This window comes from Euprymna scolopes, chromosome 5 (genome assembly GCF_053919585.1).
Source record: "Euprymna scolopes isolate OS-2025 chromosome 5, ASM5391958v1, whole genome shotgun sequence".
NCBI lineage: Eukaryota > Metazoa > Mollusca > Cephalopoda > Sepiida > Sepiolidae > Euprymna > Euprymna scolopes.
Window position 1 is genome coordinate 147046905 of NC_136486.1, and position 15542 is coordinate 147062446.

Below are 15542 nucleotides of genomic sequence, written 5' to 3' on the forward strand. Positions count from 1 at the left end.
CTCCCCATCACCTGTCCGGGAACTTTAAATAGGAACGTGTCTTACTCGCTAACCGTTGCATAACGGAATCGAACTATACATATTTATATACAAACAAGCGAACAGTGCTCGTTGTTGTACCTATTTACTATGCCTCTCCACGGGACAGAGTTAGACACCAGGGTCGTTTTTTAACGTAGTGCTCGTTATTGTAGAGTGAAAGATTTTAACATTAACAGGATGGTTAACGGCCGAGTTCTCACAGAAGAAAAAAAAATCCGTTTTAGGCATGAACCCTAACCCTAAATGACCGACTCAAAATATTCTGTATTTATTATATTAAATGATTACTAGCCGCGCAATCACGTTGATACACTGTCTCTCGTAAAATCACCGAAGTTAAGCAACGTTGAGCCTAATCAGTACAAGATGGGTGACCATTTGAGAATATCAGGCGCTGTATGTAAGCGGACGTCGACTGCAAGAATTGCAAAAACATAACGTCGTCATCTCTTATAACTAGGATATAAATGCGACTCGGGACCGCTTGTGAATCTAGTTTTTTCTAGACACTTCTTTTCGGGGGAGGCTGGTTCAACTCACTTAGGGGTAAATCCTAGCGAAATTGTAGAAATTCCACATCTTCTTTATCTGTGTATTGCTGCTTTATTTGAAAATGTTTCCATTCTATGGAAGTCCGGCGCGAACACAAACCTCGAGATATTAATTTATCATATTTGTTCAAGCCTGAACATACTTATCTAAATATTTCGGTTAATGTAATTTCAGCATATATCTAGTTATAGTTGTCTACCCCCAAAACCTTTGTAGGAGTTTGTGTCATTTATATGTCATAAGCATCCAGTGCTAACGAAGACTTCACGATATTACTTTCTTTGTGTTGCATCTTCTGCAATCGGGCGACGCATCTTTTAAAAAGGGGCGGAACATGATACTGCCTGGGCGTATTAGTATATAGATTTTCTTTAAATAAATTTCTAGCCAAAATGGCAACTCTTATCCTAAGATTTTACAATCAATCACAGTATACAGAACAAACTGAAAAAATATATATAAGAATTTCCCGCTCAATTAAATATAGTTATCATTTCATCTAAAAATTAAATCTTCGCGTTATTATCAATTAAATTCTACATTTCCATATAAAATGTAATTTTAGTGAAATCAATGTTTGAAATTTTTAGGTTGGAATTCAATTTATATAATTTATGGGGTATTTCAGGATTACTGTATCAATTTAATACCAAATCCTCATCATATCGATCAACCAGCCGTGTATTTAACAGCAGAGAGCCCTTTTTTATTTTATCGATTATCGTCCGATTCGGTTCTATAAGGCGTGCATTCTCTGAACTTTTGACTTTATACCTGTCAATTCATTAACTGAACAGTCCAGCAGCTACCGATTGTTCAATTTCCATCCTCCCGTCCCAGCACAAACGTATTCTTTTTCAAGGAACTTTTTCTACTACATCATTATGCGAACAAAACTTACTCTTTCAGAATAATTCACAGGGAATAAAAAGCACCATGTTCAAAGTAACATAACTAATAATTTGCATAGGATACTTGGCCGACCTAGGTTTATACTTGACTAGACCTACCGAGCTGCTCCTTCAATCTCAGTGAGGTTTACGTTTGGTCATAAACTAAGAGAACTAAGTTGATCTCCAACCTCACTGATGTCATTATCAACCATAAGTGTTGAACAAGTAACACAACCATACATCACTCGTCAACATTTTGTGAGACGTCGATAGTTAAAGCAACCCTCTCTCATACACCTGTACTTTTACGTTTTAATAAAACTGATATTTGTTGTTGAAATATTTGAACTCCTGTGTTTATTATCTTTTGCTCGGGCCCTATGTACTATTCATAACTTTATGAGCATATATATATATATATATATATATATATATATATATATATATATATATATATATATATATTAAAACGTTTGACTCATGTTCAGATAACCTACATCTAAAATTTCAAGTTTTTAAACACAAAATTGGCAGAGGAGTTTGGTAGAGTCTGCAAAGGTCAACTACTTCTACTTTGACCTCTTGGCAGCCAAACTTTTCCCCCAAAACTGATTAAAAAGGTTGCTACATGTCTGGATATCCTTTAAATGTCAAATGTTTAGACCCAAAATTGACTGAGAGGTCACACTTTTTTAAAACTTTGACCTCAATTTTGACCCCTTAACATTTATTGTTTTTGGGCTCAAATCAAGTCAGAAAGTTTGATCCATTTCCAAGTCACTCCAAGATGTATCTAAAATTTCAAGTCTTTAGAACCAAAATTGGCGGAAGAGTTTGGTAGAGTTTTCAAACGCCAAATCATTGAACTTTTACCCCTTGACAGCCAAATTTCCAGCCGAAAACCGATTAAAAATATTTTCCCATATCTCAATATGTCAAATCTCGAACCTGTAGACAGAGTTATTTGGTAGGGAAGTGTGCACACACAGACATACACACACTTTCACTTTTATAGATATATTTGTTTTGTGTCTTTAACAAACTGCAAGATCTATAATCCCCATATATTGTATGATGCTGTTGAATATATTGTTAAATAAAATAAAAACTTCTTCATTTTATGAGTTATTTCCGTTAATTCTATGCATTTAGTTAAATTACAAATAAATAATCAAAACAAGTTCGAAGCTAGTCTACTCTATCGCATTTGAATATAAAAAAATGTTAATTAATTTTTAATCCGTTGTTCATTGTTTAGTATGATTGTTTCTCTGTAATGCATGATGATATCGATATTTTTTTTAATTAATGCCAGTAAAAATCGTGCAAAGGCCAGCGTTTATTAAAATATCTCCTTAGAAGTTGACGAATAATATTCCACTATAAAATTGTACACAGTTGCAGATTTCTCTGTTTTTATTTTCGTTCCATTGAACCAGTTAATTGTATCATTCGTGTTCATTGACTAAAATTGAAAAAACCTACCAACATCCTGCTTTTAGAAAAATTCTTATATATATTTTTTCAGCACGTTTGTTCTGTATACTGTGATTGAAAAAAAAAAAACTACCAACATTCTGCTTTTAGAATCTTTTTATGAGTTATATCAGTGCATTAAATAGACTAACTCTCCTGATTATCTTAATAATTGTAGTATGTTTAGGTATGTCTGTCTATCTCTGTCTATCAAAATCTAATTATATAAGCATATTCAGATCTATCTATCTATCTATCTATCTATCTATCTATCTATCTATACAATGATCACAATCGTCGATTATCAACTAGGTTAGATTCATGTAACTAATCAAATAAAAATGGACTTTAATGTTAATAAGGTAACTTAATTCAAACCCAGATGAAGCCGTTTACTATTGACTTACGGCAGGTATATATATATATATATATATATATATATATATATATATATATATATATATATATATATATATATGCGCATACTCACTCTCATACAGACATATATGCACTTTGTGTAAGAAAAAGTTAATTACATATATGCGTATACATACGCATTTATGTCTGGTCACTAACATTTAGAATTAATAGCAGCGGTCTCTGGGAACGCGTTATACTATTGAAGTAGACAATTAAAAATAACCTTCTGTTCAAGACAGAAAAAACAATTTAAAAGGAAAAAGATGAGGATGAGAGGGATTCCCTCAACCCATTTGAGAATAATCAGGACATCCGGACCCTTGGGGTGGGTGGAGCGACATTGATTCTATCAGTAATTTTTTTAGATGCACCTTCGCATATCTTTCAGAGGCTTTGGCCGTCGGTCTGTAGATCAGTTGAAAATAACATTTTTAACACGCTGATTGAATGGACGTATCTTATTTTAGATTTATTCTATCATCTCTCTAATATATCTTGGACGTCGGTCGTCTGCCACTCTTAAGTTTGAAATGGAATTTTCTTTTACCAGTCACATTTAAGTTTGAAACAATTTTGATCGGTCTGTCACACTGCAAATTGAAATAACATTTTCGTAAGAAGCTTAAGTTTAAAATGACATTTTTAATTGATCTGTCATGCTTAAGTTTGAAATAGAATTCTCCTTGATTAGTTTTGCTTAAGTTTTTAATAGTATTTCCATTAATTTGTCCGGCTTAAATTTGAAATAGCATCTTTGTTGGTCTGATATGCTTAAGTTTTGAATAGCATTTTAATTGGTGCATGCGATTTAGGTTTGGAATAGCATTCTTGGTAATCTGTTACGCATAAGTTTGAAATAATATTTTACTCAGTCTGCCAGGCTCAAAATTAAAAAAAAAGGATATTCGTTCGCCTTTTACGCTAAATTTTGTAATAGCAATTTTTTTGCCAAGTCACTCTTAATTTTGAAATAACATTTTAGTCGAACTGCTAAGCTCAAGTTTGAAATAGCATATTTTTTCCTTTGTCACATTGAAGTTTGAAATAGCGCTTTTCTTGCTCAGTCATGCTTAAGTTTGAAATAGCATTTTACTCCGTCTGTCATGCTCAAATTTGAAATAGCGTTTTCGATTTTCTATCTCGTTTAAGTTTGAAATAGCATTTTCATTGTTAAACGCGCAGATTGAAAAATCGTATCTTAGGAATATCTGTTCTTGCTTCTCTTCCTGCTAGGCAATTATTCTCTCTTTTTTGTAGGTAATTATTTCCTATTCCATCTTACACTCAGGACCATCTTTTTGTGCGAAATAAAAAAACGAAACTTTTTTTTTTATATGGGGATGCGTGTATAATCATCTAGAGAAACGCGCGATTCATTCTTTGGATGAATGAAATGCGTACCTGCTTGCACGGAATTCTCCGACCGCGATGAAAAGGAAAAGTTTTATTCTGTGACCCCTTACTTACAATGTCTGTCTGTCTATCTATCTATCTATCTATCTATCTATCTATCTATCTGTACATATATTTGTCTGTATGTGTGCGTGTGTGTCAATTAGAATCGCCGATTGTCAATACCTTTATTATCACACTGAATGCTGTGAAAGAGTTCATCAGGCGCAAACTTTATTATACCATCCCTATTTAAGTTAAAACATACTTATCAAAGTATTATTATGTACATCTATATAAAAAACACTTGTAAATGTTTTTTTTTTATTTTTAAATTTTTTATTTCCATACTTTGTGGACCAGGCGCGTACGCAGACCCCACAATTTTAATGAATTATGCCAGATCAAACATACACATTCCTGTGTCTCGATACATCTTCTATCATTATATGTAATCAGTTTTCTATAATAGTCAACAATATAGGATCCTATTCGTAACCAGACACACACACAGACGTTCAGCTTTATATTATACTAGCAAAAGTACCCGTCGTTGACTGAGTTCAAAAACAGCCTACAGAAAATGGACTCTGATTTATGAAAGTACGATAGGTTATGAAAAGGAAGGGTTGTAAAGAGATAGCTTCGAATTTGTCGGCATCAAAACCAAAGCAAAATATGATGAAAGTAAAAATAAAATAGATAAACCCCATAATTTATTATACCATACCTGTTCACACTGAAATACTTATCACAATATTCTGTGGATCTATATTAAAAAACCTTGTTAAACTTTGTGACATATTTTCATTCTATGGAGGTCAGGCGCGAACGAACACCCCATCATTTTATTATACCATATATCTTAAAACTGAAAAATAATTATCAAAGTATACTTACGCAGATAGATATGAAAAGTCTTTATTAAAGTTTTTGCCTATTTCCATTCTATGGAGGCCAGGTGCGAACGCAGACCCCACAGTTTTATTATACCATCCCTATTTAAGTTATAAGATACTTATCAAAGTATTATTATGCACATCTATATCAAAAATACTTGTAAACGTGTTTTTTAATTTTTAATTTTTTTATTTCCATACTTTGTGTACCAGGTGCGAACGCAGACCCTACAATTTTAATGAACCACTGTTCTGCCAGATCAAACATACCCATTCCTGTGTCTCGATACATCTTCTATCATTATATGTAATCAGTTTTTTTAAAAATAGTCAACCATATAGGAGCCTATTCGTGACCACACGCACACGCACACACACACACACACACACACATCTTTATATTATAGATATATACATAAAGTTGTATACATATTTGTCTGTATGTGTGCGTGAGTGTCAAATCTTGTAAATTTCGCCAGATCTAGCTATTCATTCATCTAACTCTATATATATATATATATATATATATATATATATATATATATATATATATATATATTTGGTACTCATGCAGAGAGTGATCCGTGCAGAAATAATAACGTTATTATTTAAAAAGCTATTCATTCATCTAACTAACTAACTAACTAACTAACTATATATATATATATATATATATATATATATATATGGTGAGAGAGAGATGGTTGGTTCGTTGTTTTTGTTTACGTCATATCAACCATTTTTAGGTTATTTGATGCCGAATCCAGTGATTTCGAAGAAAGATTTTTAATAGAATATATTTGTTTTTTGTTTTTTCAAGTGGGGCTCTATTTAACCCATAGATGGTACCCTAACAGGTACTACTACTCCGGGTCAGAGTGGACCTGGGAGCAATGGCAATTAAGTGTTGCTCCACACTCCCCAAAGCCCGCAAGCTGGGGCCTCATCATCGGATATAGTTTAAGGTCATATCCAAGAGAGAGAGAGAGAGAGAGAGAGAGAGAGAGAGAGAGAGAGAGAGAGAGAGAGAGAGAGATACTCTCTCTCACACACACACATATATGCATTTTGTGTAAACAGAAATTAATTATATATATACGTAAATATACACATTTATATCTGGGAACTAACATTTAGAATTAATAGCAGCAATGTGTTGGAACGCATTATACTATTGAGGTAGATAATTAAAAATAAATATCGAAATAAACTATCAGAATCAAATAAATGTTTTCAACAAGGTAGTATATCACACACAGATTACCGTAGATCAAATTTGTAGTGTGGCTCCTTGCTCGAATAGAATATAGACGAGTCTCGTGTCTTTGGAAAAGTACCAAGACCCATGCTGACAAGTAAAATGTAATAGATATTAAAAATGGATAAAAAATTAAATTTTATGAATGAAATATTCATTCACTTGAAATATACTCACACCAATGTTTTATCTCTGTCATTCACAAGTTTTGGTGAATTTTGCACTTGCTTAATGGTTACACATACATGTTCATCTGAACTTTGTAATATAATAAGGTTGGTGCAAAAATAATGTCGTTTTATTACGTTCAACTTCAAGTAAAAAAAGGACATTTTTTTGCACCAACGTAATATAAAAAAATAAATATCATGCTCTTATTAAACAATTAATGTGTGTTTTGGAAAGATGTAACTTATTAGTACGCACAATACTATTAACGTCGTTCACAACTGTTTGCAGACGTTACTTATTTTCAGTCATACAATATAACATAAATTATTTTTAACATAATTTTTCTTAAAAATTCTAGAGCAGTCGTCATTTTTGCCCAGAAAAAAACAATTTCTGAACTTAAGTCATCTTCGACTCCTTAAAAATAAAAAAATCTACAAGTGCGGATCTAATGCTAAATACCTCTATAACATTTGAGATTCTATGCATATTATATTACATGTTATTTAATATAAGAATGAGATGAATGTCAAAGTTGGAACAAGTATTTAAAAGATGAATTATTATTGTGATAATAGCATAGTGAACCACAAAAAGAAAAAATATGTCAGTCCCATTCAAATATCGATATGTCAGACTGATTGATTTATTGAGACTGACTTTGAAAATCCGATATAATGATTTGTATATTAGATAAATGATAATGCAATTCTTTAACATTTTACTACAATTTCACCAATTATCAGAAGTATGTTTGTAGAAATATCAAAGACGAAACCGGAAAGAAACGTGGGTATCTACTTATGTAATCATGAATTTCACGCACAAAAAAGTTTTATTGGATTTTCTTTTGTATATTGTATTATTTGTTCACTGATTGAAATTTGTTTTTGATGATATAGATTATCTGCTACAGAAACTATACAAAAAATTAAATATCATAGATGTGTAATTTTATCAATTAACACCCTATAAATATACGCAGTACAAGTAATCTTATAAATATCTACCGACGACATATAATAATTTTTATGAAGGAGTAAAGGTATTTCACATGTACTCAACTACCGTCATAACAACAAACATGTACTTAGGTAAGGTTTTATAAACGTTTATTAAGTAGACATATCACGTGTTCACAGATCAACACATTGTTTATATGAAAGTATATGAGTAGAATGGTAGATAGACACAGTAAATATGTATTGTAATTTGAACTATCGACGTACCAAAAAGCAATATAAGATTTACAAAACGCACACACACACACACACACACACACACACACACACACACACACACACACATTGTGAATATGTATATATTAAAAAGTGTGAATATGTAAAGTAATGCCTGTCTGTGTAATAGTCTTTCTTAACTACCACAGACAGACAGACAGACATTTTCACTTATATATATATATATATATATATATATATATATATATATATAAAGAGAGAGAGAGAGAGAGAGAGAAAGAGAGAGAGAGAGATTGGATGCAGTATATAGTAATATTTTTAAAGTATAAAAAAAAAGACTTATGCACCACCACCGAGAATCGAAACTAAAACGTCCAGCTCACGATTTATTTTGCATCTGCTGTCAATGACTGAGCTATGAAAACATGTTTACTGCAAGGTTAAAAATTAAAACATAAACCAATAGCTACTACGTTATGCATTCGTAATGCCGGCGTTCGACCTTCACCGGCAAATTTCATTTTTTTTCAATTTTCACACTTTTGAACCGATTTTTCCGGGCTAAAACCCAAATATAAAGTTTTGCATGAATTCAAATACCTTATATATGAAGTTTCATGTCTGTAGACCAAAAATTCTAGGAGAAGTTTGGTAGGCAAAATTTGTTATATAAAAATATATACGTATACATAAATATATATGGAAACAATTTTATGTTTACTATAAACTTTTTACGCAAATATTATGCAAGTATAAATCATGTAGAATATCTGCATGAATATAATACACGTAATAGTTAACTAAAGACGATTATCTCATTAAAAAACGGAAGCAACTAATAGGGAATTAAATAAAATGAATGTCTAAAGGATGCAAATTAGCTAGATCTTTTGCTAGTGAATGCTATTCCACAACCCACATATAAGAAAATTGTATTTTCTTTTTAAATAAATAGAAAAGAGGGGTTTTAATATGAATATCAATACACACCAAAGAAAAACGAATATATATATATATATATATATCTATAGTTCGGAATGTGTTCAACTGATGAGCCAAAACGAGGGCGAAACTCGAGTCTTGGATTTCCGTTTTGTTGGCTTGCATAGTTTATGTGAACTGCGAAGTTGTTTGAATATATATATATATATATATATATATATATATATATATATATATATATATATATATATATATATATATATATTAAGCATTGGAAGACCTTATGTAATTTTCTCGTGACAACATGTCACAACCAAAAAGGTAAAAAAAAAAAAATATTATTCAAGAGAAGACGTATACCATTGAAACTAAGTTGATTTTAAATAAATGAATACTTATTATAAAAAACACAAAATGCCTGCGTTTTCTTAGGGGTCTAATCTTATCAATTCGATGCTACCGTTCAGTTTCAATAGAGAATGGATACTCTTCTGTAAGGATAGCTGCACATGTAATTTTGAGAAAAGGTTGCGCAATCTCCAACTAGGCATCTTTTGAATCGGCACTGCTTGAGTCCAGTGGCAAGACGAAGTGCAAGACGACTGGAAACAATGCCGAGATAAGCGGAGAGCATATACAGAACATGGAATTCCCAAATGGTCACTTATTTTAGTATTATTTAGGTGACTTAACGGGAACCGGTGTGTCAACATTATTATGCCGTATTAATCTTATATATATATATATATATATATATATATATATATATATATATATATATATATATATATATATATATTGCACATAACCTTATGAACAGTACATACAGCCCGAGCAAAGCCGGGCGGAACTGCTAGTATATATATAAAAAAGTGAAAGTGTGTGTGTGCGTGTGTGCGTATGTGTATATGTGTGCCTGTCTGTCTGTGTACATTTCCCTACACTCTGTCAATTTTCAGTCTACAGACTCAAAATTTGATATACAGGGTACGGAAATTTAGGAAAATCTTTGTAATCCGTTTTCGGCCAGATTTCTGGCTGTTAAAGCGTTAAAGTTGAACGATTTGACCTTTGAGAACTCTACCAAACTCCTCAACCAATTTATAAACAATTGAAAGTTTAGATATAGGTTCCTTGGACATGGATCTAACTTAATAACTTGATTTGATCCCAAAACAATAAATGTTCAGGGGTCATAATAGGGGGCAAAGTTAAAAAAAATTGACTTCTGCGGTCTCTACCAAATTAACCCGACAATTTCTGGTCTAAACATTTGAAATTTTACATAAAGCGTATTCAGAGATAGGGCAAGTTTTTTAATCGGTTTGGGTCGAAAATTTGAGCTACCAATATATAAATGTATGTATGTTTGTTTGCATGTCTGCCTAAAACTTTCGACAGAGACGACGGATTTTCACAAGATCAGTATCGATTTGAAGCTCGACCCTTCAGACGACAAATACCGAAAAATTTGCTAAAAACATTAATTTCTTCACTCTCAACTGGGTACTTTTCTACAGAGAGGGGTCGCTTTTTTCACCGATATTTTCGAAAGTTATCCCCTCTTTTCGATTGTCTAGCCTTAATTTAAACCTACGTCACTTCCGGTTTGGCGGTGGTCGTAACAGCCTGTTCTTTTCCTCCTTCGTGGTACGGGTTCGAGCCTGCCTTCCTACTACCACTTTTTTCATTTTTTTGCTCAACACACACACCTCCAAACACCCGTGCTAGTATATATATTTAAATCAAGTCAAGGGTATCCTACTAAACAGTATCCTAATGAGACCCCCCCCCAAAAAAAAACAGCGCATCAAATTTAGTTCGTCAGATACCATAGTATACTGCAGGTATTAACTCAGCTCTATGGTTAGTACATGGATCAACCAGAGCTCATATGTTGTAACTCTTAGAGGTACAAAATTATTACATATTCATAATTAAGTATATGTTCCAAAATGACTAAATGTTGAAAAATCTCCGTTGCTTGTGCTTGTTCTCAGATAAACTTAATAAATTTGTATCTGAAAGATATATACACTAAAAACTCTGCTGGTGTGAAATTTATCATGAATATGTTAAAATTTTATATATTTAAAAGCTGTTATATATTTCCACTATCAGGCAAACTATGAAAGCAACAGACCGGCAACTCTAAATTCGTGAAATATCAGCCTATGCTCTTTGAAAAGAGTACATACATTCCACAGTTTGTCTACGCCTCGGTTTGCTTGATCTGTATTAGTCTATAGTCTTTTTCTTGTATGTAGCTTGATCTGTATTAGTTTCTTGTATGTAGCTTGATGGCTCGACTGGCAGAGTATTCAACACATATGCAAGTGACTCGAGTTTCGGATCTTGAGTTCAGAGTTTCGCAAAGGAAGGCAGAACTCAAGTTTAGGACTTCCGGTCTGTGGCTTTGATAGTGCATGTGTTACAGCATTATCAAACTGTAAAAATAATTATAAATCATTTCACATTAAAAATCTGATTAGAAAACCTGCAACAACCACTGTATGTGCACTTTTTAGATAATAATTTATTTTATCCGCTCCTAACCCCCTGGCGGAATCTTCAGACTACAACAACTGATTTACAAACCATGAGGCTTCATTTGGTCATTTGTAGAGGCTAGTCTTTTTTATTACTTTTACTTTTATCTATCTCTCGCCTTTTCTTTTTCAGCTATTTTTAAAAAAAAGAAATTGCACGTCTTCAGCTGGACATTGGATATATGAAAATTTTAAAAGTTAATTTACAAACAATGTAAATGTAGAACACTCCCCACACGCACACACATGCATGACTTCGCACACATTGCAACCTGAACATATGTATAAGAAAAACAGAAATATACACTGCTAGTGAAATTGTACGAAAAGTTAAAGATTAAAAAATATTTTTTTTAAGCTTTTTTAATAAGCTTCAGCAACTGCATAATTACTTTGAACAAATAATATCATTCTAGTTTTAGAAATATATGAGAATTATAATTTGTTGGCTGTCATGGTTTTATACATGCAAAACATATGCACGCGTACATTCAACCTTACATACATGTTTTCCTAAAGATCTTCCATATTACGATTGTTACTTAATTTAGTTGTAATTTCATAATATATATATATATATATATATATATATATATATATATATATATATAACTACTTCATTTACTCACATAAAATTAATATACGAAAGTATACATTCATGCGTAAATTTAGAAAAAAGCACATATGAACCGTACTTAAAAGATGACGCTAATCCAATATACGTAAACCCTAAGTCCAATCACCCACCATTAATTATAAAACACATTCCTAACTCGATCGTAAGTAGACTCAGCAATAACTCAAGCGATGAAAAATGTATTTAGCATGTCAACCAATATTTATGAAACAGCCCTAAAAATAGTGGATACAAAAATATTGATATCAAATATAAGCAACAAAACACCAATAAATATAATAAAATTAAAAATAGAAGAAAAAGAAATATAATCTGGTATACGGTCCCATACAATCAAATGTTAAAAACAAAACTTGGCAAGAAATTTCCAGATCTTATCGAAAAACACTTTCCCGCAACCAACCCCTTACACAAAAATTTCAATAAAAATACCCTAAAGTTATCCTACAGCTGCTTTGAAAATTTAGAGATGATAATTAAAGCACATAATAACAAAATATTAAATAAAAACAATGTAAAAAACAACAACAACAACAACAAACAATAAAAATTTAGACACCATGACAAAACTAAAACTAACACAAAAGACACATATATAACTAGCAGAAATAATAATAATAACAATAATAATAGTAATAATAATAATAATAATAATAATAATAATAATAATAATAATAATAATAAACCAACTCCGGACAACAACAACCATACTAGAAATAAAAATAAAAATACTAATAACGAACAAGATAAATGCAACTGTAGATACCACCCACTTTGCCCACTTAATAAATGTCTAACCAAAAACATAGTTTACCAGGCCCGAATATTTGCGGAAGAAAACCCGAATAACAAGAAATATTACGTAGGTATGACTTCCTTAGATTTCAAAAGTCGATATTATGACCACAAAAGTACATTCAACAATACAAAACACAGTATGAAAACAACGCTAGCAAACAAATACTGGGAACTCAAGGAAAGCGGCCGTTCGCCGATAGTCAAATGGAAAATAGTAAGACAAGAAAACACCTGTAGAGACCTAGAAGACCCATGCAGATTATGCCTTCATGAAATATTTGCTATCCTGTACTTTAAAAAAAACCCAACATCTATCAAATTGTAGAAGAGAAATAGCGAACAACTGTGTTCACAGGATAAAATTTACTCTAGGATAGAGATACAAAATAACTTTAAAACTAACAAAAATAATAGAAAATAAACAAATAAATAAATAAATAAAATAAATAAATATGTATATACATAAACTATCACACATATATATGTATATATATATATATGTATATATATGTATATATAAACTAACATAAAAAACCTATCCTAGATATAAAACAGGACAAGACACTAGATATCCAGGCTAAATAGAGCACACACAAAGAATCAGGTCAACCAGAGGTCAAATGGGCCTTTGTCCTGTAAGTGCATGTTCATTGGCTGATAGGAAGGGCGCGGTGGATACTAGAAAGCTGATTGGCTAACTAAAGTCTCAATAAAAAATACGTATATAAAAACGACAGACAACCACAAAATTCGCGCATAAGCCTGAAGAATTCTAGAGTGGATGAATATTCATATATATATATATATATATATATATATATATATATATATATATATATATATATATATATATATATATATATACACTCGGGAGCAAAAAAAAAAAAGGGCCAAACAAATTTATATGTGGTCGTCCTTCAAAGTGGATGCTCTAGGGCGACCCAATCCAGATTTCTCTTTTACCAAGTGTTCGACTTCAAACCTTGGACCAATTCACTTCACTGCAGAAAAAGATGTATTTACATTTTCTTTTCTTAAAATATCAAAACTCTGATTGTAAGTCATTTTGGACTGCCTAAATCCAGCAATTTGGTTTTTTATACCTAGGATTAATTTTTTCCCTTATTATTATATGCTATAATTATAATGATCTGCAAAATAGAAATTTGCAGTTAAAATTAACAAAAATTCACGGAAAAATATTGAAAAATCGATTTCTTCCTTCTTTCACTCTTGACCATTTCTTTTGCTCACGAGTATATATATATATATATATATATATATATATATATATATATATATATATATATATATATATATATATATATACTCGGGTTTTTTTATATTCAAAAGTAATGGACTAATGAATTCAACGAGGTTGTTAGATAGTGCTCAATAAAAAGAGCTGATAATACTTGTTTATTGTTATATAAACATGCTCACATCCCGTGTGTGTGTGTATATATTTACATATATGTATTGTATTCTTTTTATATACATAAATATTAGTAGTTTTTTATTTATAATTATTGGACCTATTTAATTTATTTAATCCCCTCTTATGGCTAAATATCTTATATTAAAAAGATAATAAATATTAATTTTATTCTGTTTTTATTATTATTATTATTATTATTATTATTATTATTATTATTATTATTATTATTATCATTACTATTATGTTTATATTATTAATAATAATTTTAATATTGTTTTATCATTATTTTTTTATTTTTTTTATTTTATTTATATATTTATCTAATAAAAACGCGAAAACTTTAAACTTATATCATTTAGCATAAAGGGCCTAATGAATTGTAGACGTATGTTTGAATTGCGTTGATATTACTCGTGGACGTATGTAAGAGGATAAATATGCTGGCTGGATACATTCACTGCCTTTTTTGACATGTTCATTTCTGATGCTTGGATTGTATCTTCTGTCTGTATTTGTAATAATATGTTTCATTACTGAATTGTATAATTGTTCATAAATTGGTTTACACGCAGATCTTTTTCTTTCTCTTTTTCTTTTTCTATATACTGTCAAATTCTTATTTTCTCTCTTTCTCTCTTTCTCTATTTAACTAGATCTCATTATTCTTTCCTTTTCCTTCTAGTTCTTATTCTCTTTATAATAACAATTTATATCTTTTTTCTTTTCTTCTATATATCATATATATATATGTATATGTATGTATATATGTATATATATATGTATGTATGTGTGTGTATATATATATTCTCTCTTCTTTTTCTCTCTATTTTTTCTCTCTATTTTCTTTCTCTATTTCTTTCTCTATTCCTTTTTTTT

General features: G+C 30.9%; 1 protein-coding gene across 2 annotated transcripts in view; it reads right to left on the minus strand.

Moving 5' to 3' along the window:
• The window catches only part of LOC145277012 (basic phospholipase A2-like), a 90120-nt gene that overhangs the window by 54314 nt on the left and 20264 nt on the right, over positions 1-15542 (minus strand). The gene's annotated exons all lie outside the window — the stretch shown is intronic.